Source organism: Daucus carota, chromosome 2 (assembly GCF_001625215.2).
Source record: "Daucus carota subsp. sativus chromosome 2, DH1 v3.0, whole genome shotgun sequence".
Lineage (NCBI taxonomy): Eukaryota > Viridiplantae > Streptophyta > Magnoliopsida > Apiales > Apiaceae > Daucus > Daucus carota.
The window spans coordinates 13,618,778-13,639,321 of record NC_030382.2 but is presented as its reverse complement, the minus strand read 5'-3'; the positions used below and the strand labels follow the sequence as shown (position 1 = coordinate 13,639,321).

The following is a 20,544-nucleotide window of genomic DNA, read 5'->3' as shown; positions in this document are numbered from 1 at the left end:
TCGCACGCATCCCATAAATGAAATTCTGTCTAACTAAGATCTCTCTTGGATCTGCTAGATTATCATGTGTATATCCATATGATTGTATCATCGACTAGCCACCTTGGATTAATTCAATTCAGACAAAGGCATGCTATATTGCTCTACTGTCGTCATATGGAGATATAAAGATTCTTCATTATTATCAAATTACCTAAAACTAAAACTAGATGATTTAATTACAGCTATTGATCTTTATATATATGTTTTCAAAATTAAATAACCAATAATTAATAGTAATGCTTGCATTTCTTCCTCTACATCACCTTATATTTCTTTTTGATATATGCTGAGAATTGTCATTTTGACTTTAGATATCTCTTCAGCCCTGTCATGTCTAGTATTTGCAAATGAGTTCTCTGGTAAAACCTACGCTGCGGGATATTCTTACACTCATCAGACTTGAGAGGGAGGATGAGCAAGTGAGGCAACATATCATTGAAGACGTGCAAGATGATGTTCGGACCGTGGAAAGTGTTATAGGTATTAAAGAGCATCTCCAAGGGAGATTTGTAAAATTATTAGTTATAATCGAGAGTTATCCTCAGAATGTAAAAATTTTGCTAACAATGAAAAAATGAGGGGGTTATGTATAATTGTGATTAGGTAAAATCATACCTAAAAGATACATTGCTTCAACAAATATAACTCATCAAATATGATTTTTTATATTTTTTTGATACTGGGTGAATGGTTGAAGTGATTCAAATTTTACATATTTTTTAAATATGCCAACTAGATGTGTAACACCCCACTTTTACAATGGGGCTAAACGATTAAATAATTCTAAATTCATTCAGAAATAATATAATAATTTAACAACCAAAATGTCAATATGGATAATAAAGTCTGAAACTCCATGATAATAAATCCAACAAAGTCTGAAATCAATAGAAATATAAGCTCTAAAGTCTTATTATAGCCCCTAACAACGAAAGCAACTAAAGGTGGGTGTCACTCATCACGATCCCCGCTACCCCTGATTACCTGCGGAAAGAAAGCAAACGAGAGTGAGCCAATGCCCAGTACGAATATAAAAATAGTGTAGGTGCAAAGAGTATCAATAATCTCGAAACAATGATTACAATAAATTGGTACAAATAAGTACCTCAAGTCACAATAATCGAGATAAACAATGAACTATAAATAAGACTCAATGATGAATAAATGACACAATACGGGTCTCTTACACAAAACTGTACTTGCTCAACTCCAATCACCGAGCAAATACAGAACAATGATTTCTTCTTCGGTTATCCACAAGAAGAAATAAAGAATGTATGAAACATTCCACAAAACAATAACGATCATGATCTTCTCACGTCTCATACCCCAGAAACGTGCTCGTATGCTTAAATCACCGATACGAGTTGGTGTCTAGTTCACCTTTACTACGAACTCCATGTGAACATTGTCCGTGATTTACCCACACGGATAAGTTTAAGAGCCCAAACAATTACAAAAGTTGCCGACTCAATGAACAAAATATATACAGTGGTACAATCATAAAACGAAAGGAAACAATAGGAGTCTAGGCAACAATAATTCAAATATATGAAGGCCAAGTGAAAAGAGTGATGTGCAATAACAAAAGAGATTTTAAGAATGTCAAAATAATAAATATCATAAATATTTATTATTTAAGTAAAAGAGAGAAAAGAATAGAATCCGTACCTGATATAACAACACTAATTTAGTTGTGATCAAAACTGAAGCTACTCCTCCTTATGAATCTATAATCAATTTAAATTAATTCAAACATATCAGTTTTATGCATTTCCAAGTTCAATCTTGTCATTATAAATAGTATATATATATATCACGTAAAATACAACTAACCAAAATAATTTAGGTGTCCTTCCAACTATTATTCCAGGAGCGACATATTGCATAAAAAAAATAAAGTAAAACAATAACAATGAAGCCAATACTAGAACCTGGTTACTACAACTAGTTATAAATAATATTATAAACAAATAAAAAGCATAATCATCGTTTAGGCACTCAAGCAGCACAGCGCGGCACCTGGTTCTATCACCGGACTTTATAAGCCATCAAACTACTTCAATTTAACCAACACTTATTACTGCATTAACTAGTAACGTCAGCCGGAAGGGTACAACTACAAATAATAATAATAATAACAACGTATAATAATAATATCATATAAGCATATTTAGTACTCGATAATATTGTTATTAAATCTATATATAATATATAATATAGCCAGAGAATAAACTACACACAATCATCTTGAAGTTCAGATGCATGCACATATACACATATGCTTATACTTACTTACCTTTAATTTAATAAAAATAAAATAATCTCACACTTTAATAATAACATAAGAAATATTATTGTTTTAAAGAATGGTACTAGTTTTAGTAACGGAACACAAGCTCGAGAACATGGTTATGAAACAAGAAATTTGGTGAGGATTAAAGTCATAATTATTACAAATAAAAATAATAAATACAGTAACTCTCTATTTTAAAACACAATAAAAGGATGCAGTGATTTTGAAATCAGACTCTCAATTATTTTAATTAAAATAACTAGCAAAACACATTATCAAAATCTAATTTACCAATATATAATAAGGCAAACTCTACTTTATAAACAATCAATCCTCCAAACACTAGTACACTGCCCAACTCCCGTATCTGCGTAATAGGGTTCGGCACATGAGTCTGGACACCTTATAACCACACTGAATTATCAACAAGTACCAAACGTAACAAAGTTACAGTTCCAATAAAATAGGATATTGCCAGAGTATTTCAAAAAAAACAATACATGTAACTCCACATATAAACCTTTAAGAAAATAACCAACAGTAGGAAATTCACATTAATAATCACCATATTAAAATATCATAAATATATGTACCCAGATTTCAATTATATAAATAAATTAATTAATTAATATAAAACCAAATAAAGGAAGAATATGTACAAATGTATTTTGATGTAAAAAAAAATACAAAACTAAATGAATAAATTAATTGGTAATTAGATACACAAGAGGTATTTTGCTTACCGAAATAGAATGCTCTCAAAATGATGAATGCAGCACAGCGTATAATTAGTATACTAATTATGAACCTGAAATAAATTCAACACAATTAATATAATTTTATAAGTGTAACAAATATATTTGGGTATGAAGATTTGAATCAAACCTCCACCATTTACCAAGAATTACCAGTATGTAACTTTCTCGTCGCACCTTCCTTAATAATATGCTACACCTTGTATATTGCACCAAAATCTATCCAATCATGTACTGTGTTTTACTACCGCATGCATACTCTCTCACGCTTGCCACCAGTAGAATAAATATATTTAACTCTGTTGTGGATGACTTAGATGTGTTCTCGAAATTTATAGTAAATAAAGATAAGTATGCTTTAAAGATTAGCATCAAAATATTCAAAATATTATGCCTCATCTAAAGTTTAGTTACAGTTTCATCCTAATCCTTAACCAACTAATTAGTCGATTATGCATATCCACAATAATATTTAGAATTTAAACCAAAGATTGTTTTAATATTATTTTATAATATTAATAACTAATTAAATAATAAAAACCTGGTTGTTATAAGATGACACATAGATGTCAATTTAACTAACCCATGTATACCCTTGCAGATGCTCTAAGAAGGAGTGGCCAGTATGTCCTAGTTGGCTAGTTATTTTTTACATCCTTGATCCTGCTGAAATAAAACTTCATATTAAGACATGAACCGGTTGTGGTAAACCCATACACATTTCAACTAATTACTGGATTGTGTCTATAAAGACTTCATTAATGGTGATACGATCTGTTTTATATTTGTTGGACTCGATTATTTTTTTAGATGTTGTATGATATTTACAAGAATTAATTTTTTTTATAAAAGAAAAAGGGTGTATTTATTTAGATTTTTATGAATTGTAGATGTTTTTTATTTTATGAGAAAAAATAAGATATTATAGAATGGAGATATGTTTTGATTTTAAATACAATGCTCCAAAATCTTATTAATTATAAAAAAAATATTACAAGAACATAACATGTACTGAATAATTTCATAAAATACATCACTTTATAAATTAAAATATTAGATTTATCACTTTTTGAATATCACGAGATTTTAATAGATTATAAACGATTTAAATTTAATATCACATGATTCTAAAACATAATTTTATACTTGAATGAAAATCAATTTGATATTTTAAAATAATAAAACTATAATTAGATATCTCAAAAGTATAATACTACAATCTTAAAGATATCAATTAAATACACCTCAATGCAGTGAATATAAATCTCTTTAAATAGCCCGAATGAATGAACACACCCTGCAAAAACGTCAATTTCCTCAATCCCTAGAAATGCTAAACCCTAGTTAAGAACCACAACCAATTTGTCACCGCCTTAGACCTTAGTCGAATTTCGTTAGCGCATCTTGTCGAAGACTTGGTGGAGATGATGGTTCTGCACCTGTGTAGTTGTATTACTTTAACAAGTTTCTTAAATAATGACAAAGTGCTCCATTAAATATCGAGATTCGAAGTGTAATGACTCCGTTCAAGGTAATATTTTTTTCTTTTTATCATTGAATTGATGACGTCTCTTAGATAGTGCTATGGTGCTTGCTATTGAGACGAATTAGTTTGAGAGTGCTTTTCATTTTAGATTGGGATGTGCATCGTATGGATTAACTGGCTCGGAGTTTTATGTACAACTTATGAATGTCAGGATAGTGCTTGTTATTTTGTATGCTTGGCCACTTTAGATTGATTTAATCTAGACATATAAAAGCTGATAATCAATTATATGATAATACTTGCAATTCTATATGCGCATCATTCAATTCTTGTTTTTAGATATAAGCAAAGTATGTTCTTCTTGACTTCAAGATTCTTTAGTCTTGTCTAGTGGTATGTAGACTGTTTTGGTATTTGCAGATGAGTTCTTACAGTCAAGTGGACCATGCTCCTCACAGTATTCTTTCTGGCTGATCAGAAGGTGGAAAATCTCCAGAGGTATAAGTGGTTTATAGCAAGTAGTAGCTCCCTCGCATAATATTTACATCATCTATTTGTATTTTGGCTGTCTAAGTTTGTTTTTGTTCGCACTCAGATACTGTTGCTGTTCATTTGTCTAGAGGTAATAGGGTTGCCCTTGCGCCTGTTGTACTCTTGCTTGTATTTATAGAGATATGAGGGTGTTACATAATGGAATGATTAAGCCTGTCGAATGGGTCTGGAATTGGTCTGAAGTTCACTATATGGCACTACGATTTAGTGCAACTGTGGGTTTGGGAGAGGTTTGGTGGAATTGAGGTCAAAGCAAATGTCATAGAAAGGGGAGACCCTAGAACAACACGTGGAACGGAGTCACAAAGTTGAAAGTTTCACAATTTGTGAAGCTTCTTGAAGCTTTTAGACATCTACAAGCTGGTAATCAATTACCAATTATATGATAATCGCGCAAATCTATCTTCGCATCATTCAATTCTTGGTTTTAGATATAAGCAATAATGTTCTTTTTGACATTATGATATCTTTAGTCTTATTTAGACCGTTTTTGGTACTTGCAGATGAGTTCCTATAGGCTACAGTCAAGTGGATCATGCTCAAGGAATGCTATATTGATCTCACTGCCGTCATATATGGAGATATAAAGATTCTTCATTATTATCATTTTAGCCACAGTCGGGCGGCCTGGAAATATCTTGAAACAAGGTGACGGTGCTGCATGGGTGGGCGAACTTCCAGAATTTTAAGAAGTATGGTTAACGCTGACTTTTTACGTGGACAATGTTGGATAAACTTAACCTTTGTATTCTGAATTTTATCTGGAAGGCAGAACACACGTACATAGAACCTGAAAATATATTTGTAGAGAATATGTAAAGTCCTCATATTAAGTGTGACCATGGAACGGAAAAGTTGTATAACGTGTGATGATCTGACTCTCCGACCTATAAATGGGAGAAGCTTGTACTCTTTTAATATATATCAGAAAAACAAATATTCCCAGAAAAATAGGTTTACTATTCCCTTGTTATGTTCTATCCTATATTTTTACTAAATTATACTAAATCCTGTATTTAAAACAACAGACAGTACATCTGTTTCTGCCTTCATCAGAGAGAACTGATGAGATAAAGCTTGACACAAGATTATAATTTGACACAAGTTAGCAGTATCAGGTAATGTAAGTTTTTTGCTCACTAACGGTTACTGTACAATAAGGGTAATTTGCAGCTATGTTAAGAGAATAATTTGATTAACGCAAGAGTCATTATTTCATTACTATCATTAATTTTGGTCAAAGAGGTCTCTAATTTGTGGAACCAAATTTGAGGAACATTATGTAGTTTTTGGAACTAATATTTTTGCAATTGTAACTCTTTTGTTATATAGTTTAACTTGTAATTAGTTTAACTTGTAAACTAATATTTGATATCAATTTTGAAGTCAGCCACGAGGTTCGACCCTTACTCAGACAGTACGAGATGTTTGCACCTATGTATGTGATCCAACCTTCTCCTTTCTGACATTTGCACTCTTATGTGTATGTCATTCTCTTTCTCTAGACATTAGACTCTAGTATGTATCCCTCTCCTTGCAACATGTTTCTTATTAATGGAACCTTAATGGCTTAAAGCTTTAATAAAGGCATTTCTTCCCCTGAATTCAACTTTTTTTTAAATTTTAATTTCTAGGTTGAGATCCTTTTGAGCAGCCTGTTAATACTGCAAGGGCGGTTACCAACAACCATCTGACAAAGATGGCAGATGCATTTTGAGCACAACACAATATGCTTGCATCAAATATTATAACCAGGCTACCCTTTCCGCTCTTAATTAGACAGAGCGATGTCACCAGCGAGACGATCAAAATTCACAAACATGCCAGGAAACAACCGGAGTCGCCCACAGGTGAACCAAGCTCATCATCACAGTCACAATCACACCAAACTTGGAATCAGCTCAGAAATTAGTTATGCAATTATAATTAAGAGTATTTATTGAATCCACGTATTTAGTGAGTGCATAAAATTCAAGTACCGAACATTAGTGGAAACAGAAAATATACTTGCATGATACATTAAAAACCAAATGAAGAACCACTGTTTAAACACGATTAATATTGTTGACAATGTGTAGCTGTTACAGTTTAAACAAAACATTTTAAAACAAGAGAATCATGGACAAATGACTCTTTAGATTACTAATATCAGAAGACTTGGGAATGCTGTTAGTTTTTACTACCAAATTGTGAAGTTGAGGGAAAAAAATGGATCGAGATGAGTTTGTGCATGTGGCAATCCCGATAGACTGATCAATTTATGGGAATGATACTTGTAGTTAAATAAAGGAGAAAGTGCTCCGTCAAAGATTGAGGCGTAATGACTCTTTTTAGATACATACTTTTTATTCTTATTTAGTTGATGGAAGTTAAACATTTGTGGTGAAAATTGTAGTGGAAAGAATTATCGAGACGACGAATTATTTATATACATATCCGAATTATTTGTATGGAGGATCTCACTCAATTAATTACTCACTCCCAATTGGCAGCACAAGGAATACTCGAACAACGACGTTAGAGTGTGACCAACTCCAAGTTTGACTATGACGATACCATCAGTCCCTTCTATGCCCCATCTCTCAGTTGGTTCTCCTTAATTATGGTGGCCTGGTAATTTTGTTAAGTCTAACTGATATACATTTTTTTTTTCCCGCATGTCGCATCGCACGCATCCCATAAATGAAATTCTGTCTAACTAAGATCTCTCTTGGACTGCTAGATTATCATGTGTATATCCATATGATTGTATCATCGACTAGCCACCTTGGATTAATTCAATTCAGACAAAGGCATGCATATTGCTCTACTGGTCATATGGAGATATAAAGATTCTTCATTATTACAAATTACCTAAAATAAAACTAGATGATTTAATACAGCATTGATCTTTATATAATGTTTTCAAAATTAAATAACCAATAATTATATAATGCTGCATTTCTTTCCCTACATCACTTATATTTCTTTTGATATATGCTGAATTGCATTTTGATTTAGATATCTCTTCAGCCCTGTCATGTCTAGTATTTGCAAATGAGTTCTCGGGTAAAACCTACGCTGCGGGATATTCTACACTCATCAGACTTGAGAGGAGATGAGCAAGTGAGGCAACATATCATTGAAGACGTGCAAGATGATGTTCGGACCGTGGAAAGTGTTATAGGTATAAAGAGCATCTCCAAGGGAGATTTGTAAAATTATTAGTTATAATCGAGAGTTATCCTCAGAATGTAAAAATTTTGCTAACAATGAAAAAATGAGGGGGTTATGTATAATTGTGATAGGTAAAATCATACATAAAAATACATTGCTTCAACAAATATAACTCATCAAATATGATTTTTTTATATTTTTTTGATACTGGGTGAATGGTTGAAGTGATTCAAATTTACATATTTTTTAATATGCAACTAATGATGTGTAACACCCCATTTTTACAATGGGGCTAAACGATTAAAATCATCTAAATCTCATTCAGAAATAATATAATAATTTAACAAACCAAAATGTCAATATGGATAATAAAGCGAAACTCCATGATATGAAATCCACAAAGTCCGGGAATCAATAGGGAATATAAGCTCTAAAGTCTTATTATAGCCCCTAAACAAAGAAACGCACTAAAGGTGGGTGTCACTCATCACGATCCCGCCCTACCCCTGAATACCTGCGGAAAGACAGCAAACGAGAGTGAGCCAATGCCCAGTACGAATATAAAAATAGTGTAGGTGCACAGAGTATCAATAATCTCGAAACATATGATTCAAAAATGGTACACATAAGTACCCTCAAGTCCACATAATCGAGATAAAAATGAACTATAAAAAAGACTCAAATGATGAATAAATGACACAATACGGTCTCTTACACAAAACTGTACTTGCTCCAACTCCAATCACGAGCAAATACAGAACAATGATTTCTTCTTCGGTATCCACAAGAAGAAATAAAGAATGTATGAAACATTCCACAAAACAATACCGATCATGATCTTCCATCAGTCTGCTACCCCAGAAACGTGCTCGTATGCTTAAATCACCGATACGAAGTTTGGTGTCTAGTTCACTCTTACTACGATACGACTCCATGTGACATTGTCCCGTGATTTACCCACACGGATAAGTTTAAGAGCCCAAACAATACAAAAGTTGCGGACTCAATGCACACAATATAATAGTGGTACAATCATAAAACAAGAAAGGAAACAATGGAGTCTAGGCAACAATCAATTCAAATCATAGAAGGCCAGTGAAAAGAGTGATGTGCAATAACAAACAAAAGAGATTTAGAATGTCAAATAGAATAAATATCATAAATATTATTATTTTAAGTAAAACGAAGAAAAGAATAGAATCTCCGTACCGATATAACAAACACTAATTTAGTTGTGATCAAAACTGAAGCTACTCCTCCTTATGAATCTATAATCAATTTAAATTATTATCCCACATATCAAGTTTATGCATTTCCAAGTCAATCTTGTCATCATAAATAGTAATCATATATATCACAGTAATACAACTAAACACAAAGAATTTAGGTGTCTTCAACTATTCATTCCAGAGCCGACTAATGCATAAAAACAAATAAAGTAAAACAATAACAATGAAGCCAATACGAGAACTGGTTACCGACAAACTAGTTTATAAATAAGATTATAAAAAATAAAAAAGCATCAATCATGCGTTTAGACTCACGCGCACAGCGCGGGCACCTGGTTTATCACCGGACTTGTATCGCATCAACTACTTCAACTTTAAACCACACTTATTACTGCATTAACATAGTAAACGCCAGCCGGAAGGTACAACTCAAATAATAATATAATAACCAACGATAATAATAATATCATATACGCATAGTTAGTACTCGTAATATTGTTAATTAAATCGATATAGAATATATATATAGCCCGAGAATAAAATACACACAATCACTGAAGTTCAGTGCATGCACATATACACATATGCTTATACTTACTTACCTTTAATTAATAAAAATAAAATAATCTCACCTTTAATAATGAACATAAAGAAAGTATTATTTTTTTAAAGAATGGTACTGTTTTAGTAACGGAACACAAGCTCGAGAACTGGTTATGAAAACAGAGAATTTGGTGAGGATTACAAGTCATAATTATTACAAATAAAAATACAGAAATCACAGTAACTCTCTATTTTAAAACACATAAAAGGATGCAGTGAATTTTGAAAGCAGACTCTCAATTATTTTAATTAAAATACACTACAAAACACATTATCAAAATCTAAATTTACCATATATAATAAGGCAAACTCTTACTTTATAAACAAGCATCCAATCCTCCAAACACTAGTACACGTCCCAACCTCCCGTACTGCGTAATAGGGGTTCGGCACATGAGTCTGGGACACCTTATAACCACACTGAATTATCAACAAGTACAAACGAGACAAAGTGACGTCCAATAAATAGGATTTGCCAGATATTTCAAAAAAACACAATACATGTAACTCCGACATAAACATTTAAGAAATAACCAACCGTAGGGAAATTCACATTAATTCACCATATTAAAATATCATAAATAGTGGTACCCAGATTTCAATATATAAATAAATTAATTAATTAATATAAAACCACCACTAAAGGAAGATATGTCACAAATTTGTATTTTTGATGTTAAACAAAAACTACACAAACTAAATGAATAAATATTGGTAATTAGATACACAAGAGGTATTTTGCTTACCGAAATAGAATGGGCTCTCAAAATGCTGAATGCAGCACAGCGTATAACTTAGTAACTAATATGAACGCGAAATAAATTGCAACACAATTAATATATTTTATAAGTGTAACAGATATATTTGGGTAGATTTAAATTTAATATCACATGATTCTAAAACATAATTTTATACTTGAATGAAAAATCATTTTGATATTTTAAAATAATTAAACTATAATTAGATATCTCAAAAGTATAATACTACAATCTTAAAGATATCAATTAAATACACCTCAATCCCTGAATATAAATCCCTTTAAATAGCCCGAATGAATGGACACACCCTGCAAAAACGTCAATTTCCTGAATCCCTAGAAATGCTAAACCCTAGTTAAGAACCACAACCATTTTGTCACAGCCTTAGACCTTAGTCGATTTCGTTAGCGCATCTTGTCGAAGACTTGGTGGAGATGAATGGTTCCTGCACCTGTGTAGTTGTTTTACTTTAACAAGTTTCTTAAATAATGAAGAAAGTGCTCCATTAAATATCGAGATTCCAAGTGTAATGACTCCTTTCAAGGTAATATTTTTCTTTTATCATTTAATTGACGTCTCTTAGACAGTGCTATGGTGCTTGCTATTGAGACGAATTAGTTTGAGAGATCGGGATGAAGCATGGTATGGATTACTGGCTCGGAGTTTTATGTACAACTTATGAATGTCAGAATAGTGCTTGTTATTTTGTATGCTTGGCCACTTTAGATTGATTTAATCTAGACATATAAAAGCTGATAATCAATTATATGATAATACTTGCAATTCTATATGCCCATCATTCATCAATTCTTGTTTTTAGATATAAGAAAAGTATGTTCTTCTTGACTTGAAGATATCTTTAGTCTTGTCTAGTGGTATTTAGACCATGCTCCTCACAGTATTCTTTCTGGCTGATCAGAAGGTGGAAAATCTCAGAGGTATAAGTGGTTTATAGCAAGTAGTAGCTCCCTCGCATAATATTTACATCATCTATTTGTATTTTGGCTGTCTAAGTTTGTTTTTGTTCGCACTCAGATACTGTTGCTGTTCACTTGTCTAGAGGTAATAGGGTTGCCCTTGCGCCTGTTGTTTCTTGCTTGTATTTATAGAGATATGAGGGTGTTACGTAATGGAATGGTTAAGCCTGTCGAATCAGAGTCTGGAATTGGTCTGAAGTTCACTATATGGCACTATGATTTAGTGCAAATGTGGGTTTGGGAGAGGCTTGTGGAATTGAGGTCAAAGCCAAATGTCATAGAAAGGGGAGACCCTAGAACAGCACGGTGGAACGGAGTCACAAAGTTGAAAGTTTCACAATTTGTGAAGCTTCTTGAAGCTTTTAGACATCTATAAGCTGGTAATCAATTACCAATTAAATGATAATACTATCTTCGCATCATTGAATTCTTGGTTTTAGATATAAGCAAATATTGTTCTTTTTGACTTGCAGATGAGTTCCTATAGGCTACAGTCAAGTGGATCATGCTCCTCAGAGTATTCTTCCTGGCTGTTCAGACGGTGGAATCTCTCAGTTGCGTAATCATTGTTTCTGTGTTTGACTGTTCTTAGAAGTGTACCATTGTTTTGAAGTATTAAAAAGGAGTGTTTGGAGGTACATGGCGGAAGCTCAGATTTTTCAGTAATGCCAGAGTACCCTTCTTGAAGTTGGAGCACAGCCTTCAAAGGATCACTTGTGATATCTATATTAATTATTCGCGAGGTCAGTTGAAGGCCAAGTTGCTGTTCTGGATCAATGGAATTGGTGAACGCCTTCAGTAATGCCGGTACATTAGCTTACAGTATAGTGAGTGTGTTAAATGAAATTTAAACTATAGTTCTGCTTGTTAGGTTTTACTGTACACATTATCCTCATCAGATGATTATAATCTGGAAAATTTTTGTGTCTCAATTGCCTTAAGATCAAATTGCAAATTAATCCATTTTGGAAAGGTAGACGAGTTAAAGTTGCTAATGTTAGTTTTGTACTCCAAATTTGGTGGAAGTTCAGAAAAAAAACACATGATCGAGACAATTATGTGAATGTGGCAATCCCGCTAGACTGATCAATTCATTGAATACTACTTGTAGTTAAATAATGAAGAAAATGCTCCGTCAAAGATTGAGGCGTAATGACTCTTTTTAAGGTAATATAATTTTCTTCTTATTTTGATGTCTCTTAAACATTTATTGCCGAAAATTGTGTGACTAAATGTGAAAGAATTAGTTAATAATACCAATCTAAATTATTTGTGTGAAGGATCTCGATTAATTACTTACCCCAATTGGCAGCACAAGAAATACTCGAACAATGACGTTGGAGTTTGACCAACTCCAGAGTTTTGACTACTTTGATACCATCAGTCTCCTTCTATGCCCCGTCTCTGCAGTTAGTTCTCTTGAATTAGGGGGGCCTAATAATTCTGGTAAGTCCTCTTTTGTATTTAATCCCAAATGAATATACATTTTTTTCTTCCCGCACGTCACATCGCACACATCCCACAAATGAAAGAATTGTGTAACCAAGATTTGTCTTGGATCTGCTAGATTATCATGTGTGTATTTCCATATGATTGTATCATCGACTGGCCACCTTGATTGGTTCAATTTAGACAAAAGCATGCTATATTGATCTACTGCCGTATAAAGATTCTTCATTATTATCATTTTAGCCACAGTCGGGCTGGCCTGGAAATATCTTGAAACAAGGTGACGGTGCTGCATGGGTGGGCGAACTTCCAGAATTTTATAGAAGTATGGTTAACGCTGACTTTTTACGTGTAGACAATGTTGGATAAACTTAACTCTTTGTATTCTGAATTTTATTCTGGAAGGCAGAACACACGTACAAAGAACCTGAAAATATATTTGTAGAGAAATATGTAAAGTCTCATATTAAGTGTGATCCATGGAACTGAAAAGTTTGTAACTGTTTGATGATCTGAACTCTCCTACTATAAATGGAGAAGCTTGTAATCTCTTTTAATATATATCAGAACAACAAATATTCCCAGAAAAATAGTTTTACTATTCCTTGTTATGTTCTATCCTATATTTTATACTTAAATTATACTAGAATCCTGTATTCAAAACCAACAGACAGTACATCTGTTTCTGCCTCATCAGAGAGAACTGATGATGAGATTAAAGCTTTGACACAAGATATAGCAAGTTATCAGGTACATGTAAATTTTTGGCTCACTGAACTGTTACTGTAGCAATAAGATGTAATTTGCAGCTATGTTAAAGATAATATATTTGATTAACGCAAGAGTTAATTTTTGGTCAAAGAGGGTCTCTAATTTGTGGAACCAAATTTGAGGAACATATATGTAGTTTGTGGAACTAATATTTTTGCAACTTGTAAACTCTTTGTTTAATATAGTTTAACTTGTAATATTAGTTTAACTTGTAAACTAATATTTGATATCAATTTTGAAGTCAGCCATCGAGGTTCGACCCTTACTCTAGACAGTACGAGATGTTTGCACTCTATGTATGTGATTCCTAACCTTTCTCTCTTTCTGACATTTGCACTCTTATGTGTATGTCATTCTCTTTCTCTAGACATTTAGACTCTATGTATGTAATCCCTCTCTCTTTGCCAACATGTTTCTTATTAATGGAATCCTTAATGGCTTGAAGCTTTAATAAAGGCATTTCTCCCCCTGAATTCAACTTTTTTTTAAATTTTAATTTCTAGGTTGAGGATCCTTTTGAGCAGCCTGTTAATACTGCAAGGGCGGTTACCAACAACCATCTGACAAAGATGGGAGATGCATTTTGAGCTACACACAATATGCTTGCATCAAATTATTATAACCAGGCTACCCTTTCCGCTGCACTAATTAGACAAGATCGATTGTCACGAGCGAGACGATCAAAATTCACAAACATGCCAGGAAACAACTGGAGTCGCCCACAGGTGAACCAAGCTTCATCATCACAGTCACAATCACACCAAACTTGGAATTTCAGCTCAGAAATTAGTTATGCAATTATAATTAATAGTATTTATTGAATCCACGTATTTATGTTAGTGCATAAAATTCAATGACCGAACATTAGTGGATACAGAAAATTATACTTGCATGATACATTAAACCAAATGAAGAAGCACTGTTTAAACACGATTAATATTGTTGACAATGTGTAGCTGTTATAGTTTAACAAACACTTTAAAACAAGAGAATCATGGACAAATGACTTCTTTAGATTTACTAATTATCAGAAGACTTGTGGAATGCGTGTTAGTTTTATACTCCAAATTTTGTGGAAGTTGAGGGAAAAAAACATGGGATCGAGACGATTTTGTGCATGTGGCAATCCCGATAGACTGATCAATTTATGGAATGATACTTGTAGTTAAATAATGAAGAAAGTGCTCCGTCAAAGATTGAGGCGTAATGACTCTTTTTAAGGTACTATACTTTTATTCTTATTTAGTTGATGGAAGTTAAACATTTGTGCTGAAAATTGTGAATGTGAAAGAATTATCGAGACGACGAATTAGTTAATTATACATATCCGAATTATTTGTGTGGAGGATCTCACTTAATTAATTACTCACCCCAATTGGCAGAACAAGGAATACTCGAACAACGACGTTGGAGTTTGACCAACTCAAGAGTTTGACTATGACGATACCATCAGTCTCCTTCTATGCCCCATCTCTTAAGTTGGTTCTCCTTAATTATGGGTGGCCTGGTAATTTTTGTAAGTCTAACTAAGATCTCTCTTGGATCTGCTAGATTATCATGTGTATATCCATATGATTGTATCATCGACTAGCCACTTGGATTAATTCAATTTAGACAAAGGCATGCTATATTGCTCTACTGTCGTCATATGGAGATATAAAGATTCTTCATTATTATCAAATTGCCTAAAACTTAAACTATATGATTTAATTACAGCTATCGATCTTTATATATATGTTTTCAAAATTAAATAACCAATAGTTAATAGTAATGCTTGCATTTCTTCCTCAACATCACCTTATATTTCTTTTTGATATATGCTGAGAATTGTCATTTTGACTTTAGATATCTCTTCAGCCCTGTCATGTCTAGTATTTGCAAATGAGTTCTCTGGTAAAACCTACACTGGCGGATATTCTTTCACTCATCAGACTTGAGAGGGAGGATGAGCACGTGCGAGATGCTGTTCGGACCATGGAAAGTGTTAGAGGTATTAAGAAGCATCTCCAAGGGAGATTTGTAAAATTGTTAGTTATAATCTGTAGTTATGCTCATAATGCAAAAAATTTGCTAACAGTGAAGAAATGTGGGGGTTATGTATAATATTGATTAGGTAAAATTATACATAAAAGAGACATTGATTCAACAATATAGCTCATCAAATATGATTTTTTATTTTTTTTTGATAATGGGTGAATGGTTGAAGTGATTCAAATTTTACATATTTGGAGTGGCCATTATGTCGCTGGTTGGCTAGTTTATTTTTTACATCCTTGATCCCTGCTGAAATAAAACTTCATATTAAGACATGAAACCGGTTGTGGTAAACCGATATTACTGGATTGTGTCTATAAAGACTTGATTAATGGTGATACGATCTGTTTTATATTTGTTGGACTTGATTATTTTTTTAGATGTTGTATGATATTTATAGAATTAATTCCTTTTTTCTGAAAGAAAAAGGGTGTATTTATTTGGATTTTTATGAATTGTAGATGTTTTTTATTTTATGAGAAAAAATAAGATATTATAGAATCGAGATATGTTTTGAGTTTACATACAATGCTCCAAAATCTTATTAATTATAAAAAAAATTATAAGAACATAACATATACTAAATAATTTCATAAAATGCATCACTTTATAAATTGAAATATTAAATTTATCACTTTTTGAATATCATGAAATTTTAATAGATTATAATCGATTTAAATTTAATATCACATGATTCTAAAACATAATTTTATACTTGAATGAAAAATCATTTTGATATTTTAAAATAATTAAACTATAATTAGATATCTCAAAAGTATAATACTACAATCTTAAAGATATCAATTAAATACACCTCAATGCCCTGAATATAAATCCCTTTAATAGCCCGAATGAATGGACACACCCTGCAAAAACGTCAATTTCCTGAATCCCTAGAAATGCTAAACCCTAGTTAAGAACCACAACCATTTTGTCACAGCCATAGACCTTAGTCGAATTTCGTTAGCGCATCTTGTCGAAGACTTGGTGGAGATGAATGGTTCTGCACCTGTGTAGTTGTTTTACTTTAACAAGTTTCTTAAATAATGAAGAAAGTGCTCCATTAAATATCGAGATTCCAAGTGTAATGACTCCTTTCAAGGTAATATTTTTTCTTTTTATCATTTAATTGACGTCTCTTAGACAGTGCTATGGTGCTTGCTATTGAGACGAATTAGTTTGAGAGATTGGGATGAAGCATGGTATGGATTACTGGCTCGGAGTTTTATGTACAACTTATGAATGTCAGAATAGTGCTTGTTATTTTGTATGCTTGGCCACTTTAGATTGATTTAATCTAGACATATAAAAGCTGATAATCAATTATATGATAATACTTGCAATTCTATATGCCCATCATTCATCAATTCTTGTTTTTAGATATAAGAAAAGTATGTTCTTCTTGACTTGAAGATATCTTTAGTCTTGTCTAGTGGTATTTAGACCATGCTCCTCACAGTATTCTTTCTGGCTGATCAGAAGGTGGAAAATCTCAGAGGTATAAGTGGTTTATAGCAAGTAGTAGCTCCCTCGCATAATATTTACATCATCTATTTGTATTTTGGCTGTCTAAGTTTGTTTTTGTTCGCACTCAGATACTGTTGCTGTTCACTTGTCTAGAGGTAATAGGGTTGCCCTTGCGCCTGTTGTTCTTGCTTGTATTTATAGAGATATGAGGGTGTTACGTAATGGAATGGTTAAGCCTGTCGAATCAGAGTCTGGAATTGGTCTGAAGTTCACTATATGGCACTATGATTTAGTGCAAATGTGGGTTTGGGAGAGGCTTGTGGAATTGAGGTCAAAGCCAAATGTCATAGAAAGGGGAGACCCTAGAACAGCACGGTGGAACGGAGTCACAAAGTTGAAAGTTTCACAATTTGTGAAGCTTCTTGAAGCTTTTAGACATCTATAAGCTGGTAATCAATTACCAATTAAATGATAATACTATCTTCGCATCATTGAATTCTTGGTTTTAGATATAAGCAAATATTGTTCTTTTTGACTTGCAGATGAGTTCCTATAGGCTACAGTCAAGTGGATCATGCTCCTCAGAGTATTCTTCCTGGCTGTTCAGACGGTGGAATCTCTCAGTTGCGTAATCATTGTTTCTGTGTCTGACTGTTCTTAGAAGTGTACCATTGTTTTGAAGTATTAAAAAGGAGTGTTTGGAGGTACATGGCGGAAGCTCAGATTTTTCAGTAATGCCAGAGTACCCTTCTTGAAGTTGGAGCACAGCCTTCAAAGGATCACTTGTGATATCTATATTAATTATTCGCGAGGTCAGTTGAAGGCCAAGTTGCTGTTCTGGATCAATGGAATTGGTGAATGCCGTCAGTAATGCCGGTACATTAGCTTACAGTATAGTGAGTGTGTTAAATGAAATTTAAACTATAGTTCTGCTTGTTAGGTTTTACTGTACACATTATCCTCATCAGATGATTATAATCTGGAAAATTTTTGTGTCTCAATTGCCTTAAGATCAAATTGCAAATTAATCCATTTTGGAAAGGTAGACGAGTTAAAGTTGCTAATGTTAGTTTTGTACTCCAAATTTGGTGGAAGTTCAGAAAAAAAAACACATGATCGAGACAATTATGTGAATGTGGCAATCCAGCTAGACTGATCAATTCATTGAATACTACTTGTAGTTAAATAATGAAGAAAATGCTCCGTCAAAGATTGAGGCGTAATGACTCTTTTTAAGGTAATATAATTTTCTTCTTATTTTGATGTCTCTTAAACATTTATTGCCGAAAATTGTGTGACTAAATGTGAAAGAATTAGTTAATAATACCAATCTAAATTATTTGTGTGGAGGATCTCGATTAATTACTTACCCCAATTGGGAGCACAAGAAGTACTCGAACAATGACGTTGGAGTTTGACCAACTCCAGAGTTTTGACTACTTTGATACCATCAGTCTCCTTCTATGCCCCGTCTCTTCAGTTAGTTCTCTTGAATTAGGGGGGGCCTAATAATTCTCGTAAGTCCTCTTTTTTATTTAATCCCAAATGAATATACATTTTTTTCTTCCCGCACGTCACATCGCACACATCCCACAAATGAAAGAATTGTGTAACCAAGATTTGTCTTGGATCTGCTAGATTATCATGTGTGTATTTCCATATGATTGTATCATCGACTGGCCACCTTGATTGGTTCAATTTAGACAAAAGCATGCTATATTGATCTACTGCCGTCATATATATGGAGATATAAAGATTCTTCATTATTATCATTTTAGCCACAGTCGGGCTGGCCTGGAAATATCTTGAAACAAGGTGACGGTGCTGCATGGGTGGGCGAACTTCCAGAATTTTATAGAAGTATGGTTAACGCTGACTTTTTACGTGTAGACAATGTTGGATAAACTTAACTCTTTGTATTCTGAATTTTATTCTGGAAGGCAGAACACACGTACATAGAACCTGAAAATATATTTGTAGAGAAATATGTAAAGTCTCATATTAAGTGTGATCCATGGAACTGAAAAGTTTGTAACTGTTTGATGATCTGAACTCTCCTACTATAAATGGAGAAGCTTGTAATCTCTTTTAATATATATCAGAACAACAAATATTCCCAGAAAAATAGGTTTACTATTCCTTGTTATGTTCTATCCTATATTTTGTACTTAAATTATACTAGAATCCTGTATTTAAAACCAACAGACAGTACATCTGTTTCTGCCTCATCAGAGAGAACTGATGATGAGATTAAAGCTTTGACACAAGATATAGATTTGACACAAGATATAGCAAGTTATCAGGTACATGTAAGTTTTTGGCTCACTAAACTGTTACTGTAGCAATAAGATGTAATTTGCAGCTATGTTAAAGATAATATATTTGATTAACGCAAGAGTCATTATTTCATTTTACTATCATTAATTTTTGGTCAAAGAGGGTCTCTAATTTGTGGAACCAAATTTGAGGAACATATATGTAGTTTTTGGAACTAATATTTTTGCAACTTGTAAACTCTTTGTTTAATATAGTTTAACTTGTAATATTAGTTTAACTTGTAAACTAATATTTGATATCAATTTTGAAGTCAGCCATCGAGGTTCGACCCTTACTCTAGACAGTACGAGATGTTTGCACTCTATGTATGTGATTCCTAACCTTTCTCTCTTTCTGACATTTGCACTCTTATGTGTATGTCATTCTCTTTCTCTAGACATTTAGACTCTATGTATGTAATCCCTCTCTCTTTGCCAACATGTTTCTTATTAATGGAATCCTTAATGGCTTAAAGCTTTAATAAAGGCATTTCTTCCCCTGAATTCAACTTTTTTTTAAATTTTAATTTCTAGGTTGAGGATCCTTTTGAGCAGCCTGTTAATACTGCAAGGGCGGTTACCAACAACCATCTGACAAAGATGGCAGATGCATTTTGAGCTACACACAATATGCTTGCATCAAATTATTATAAC

The 20,544-nt window shown here is 32.9% G+C and overlaps 1 long non-coding RNA gene across 1 annotated transcript; it reads right to left on the bottom strand.

Annotated features, from left to right (window-relative positions):
- Positions 1-830: 830 nt before the first annotated feature.
- LOC135150091 (uncharacterized) lies at positions 831-3,310 on the bottom strand. The gene is made up of 3 exons (XR_010288397.1): positions 3,082-3,310; positions 1,714-1,772; positions 831-1,026 (listed from the first exon to the last, which is right to left on the bottom strand). It is a non-coding gene; the product is annotated as an uncharacterized LOC135150091 (long non-coding RNA).
- Positions 3,311-20,544: the final 17,234 nt, after the last annotated feature.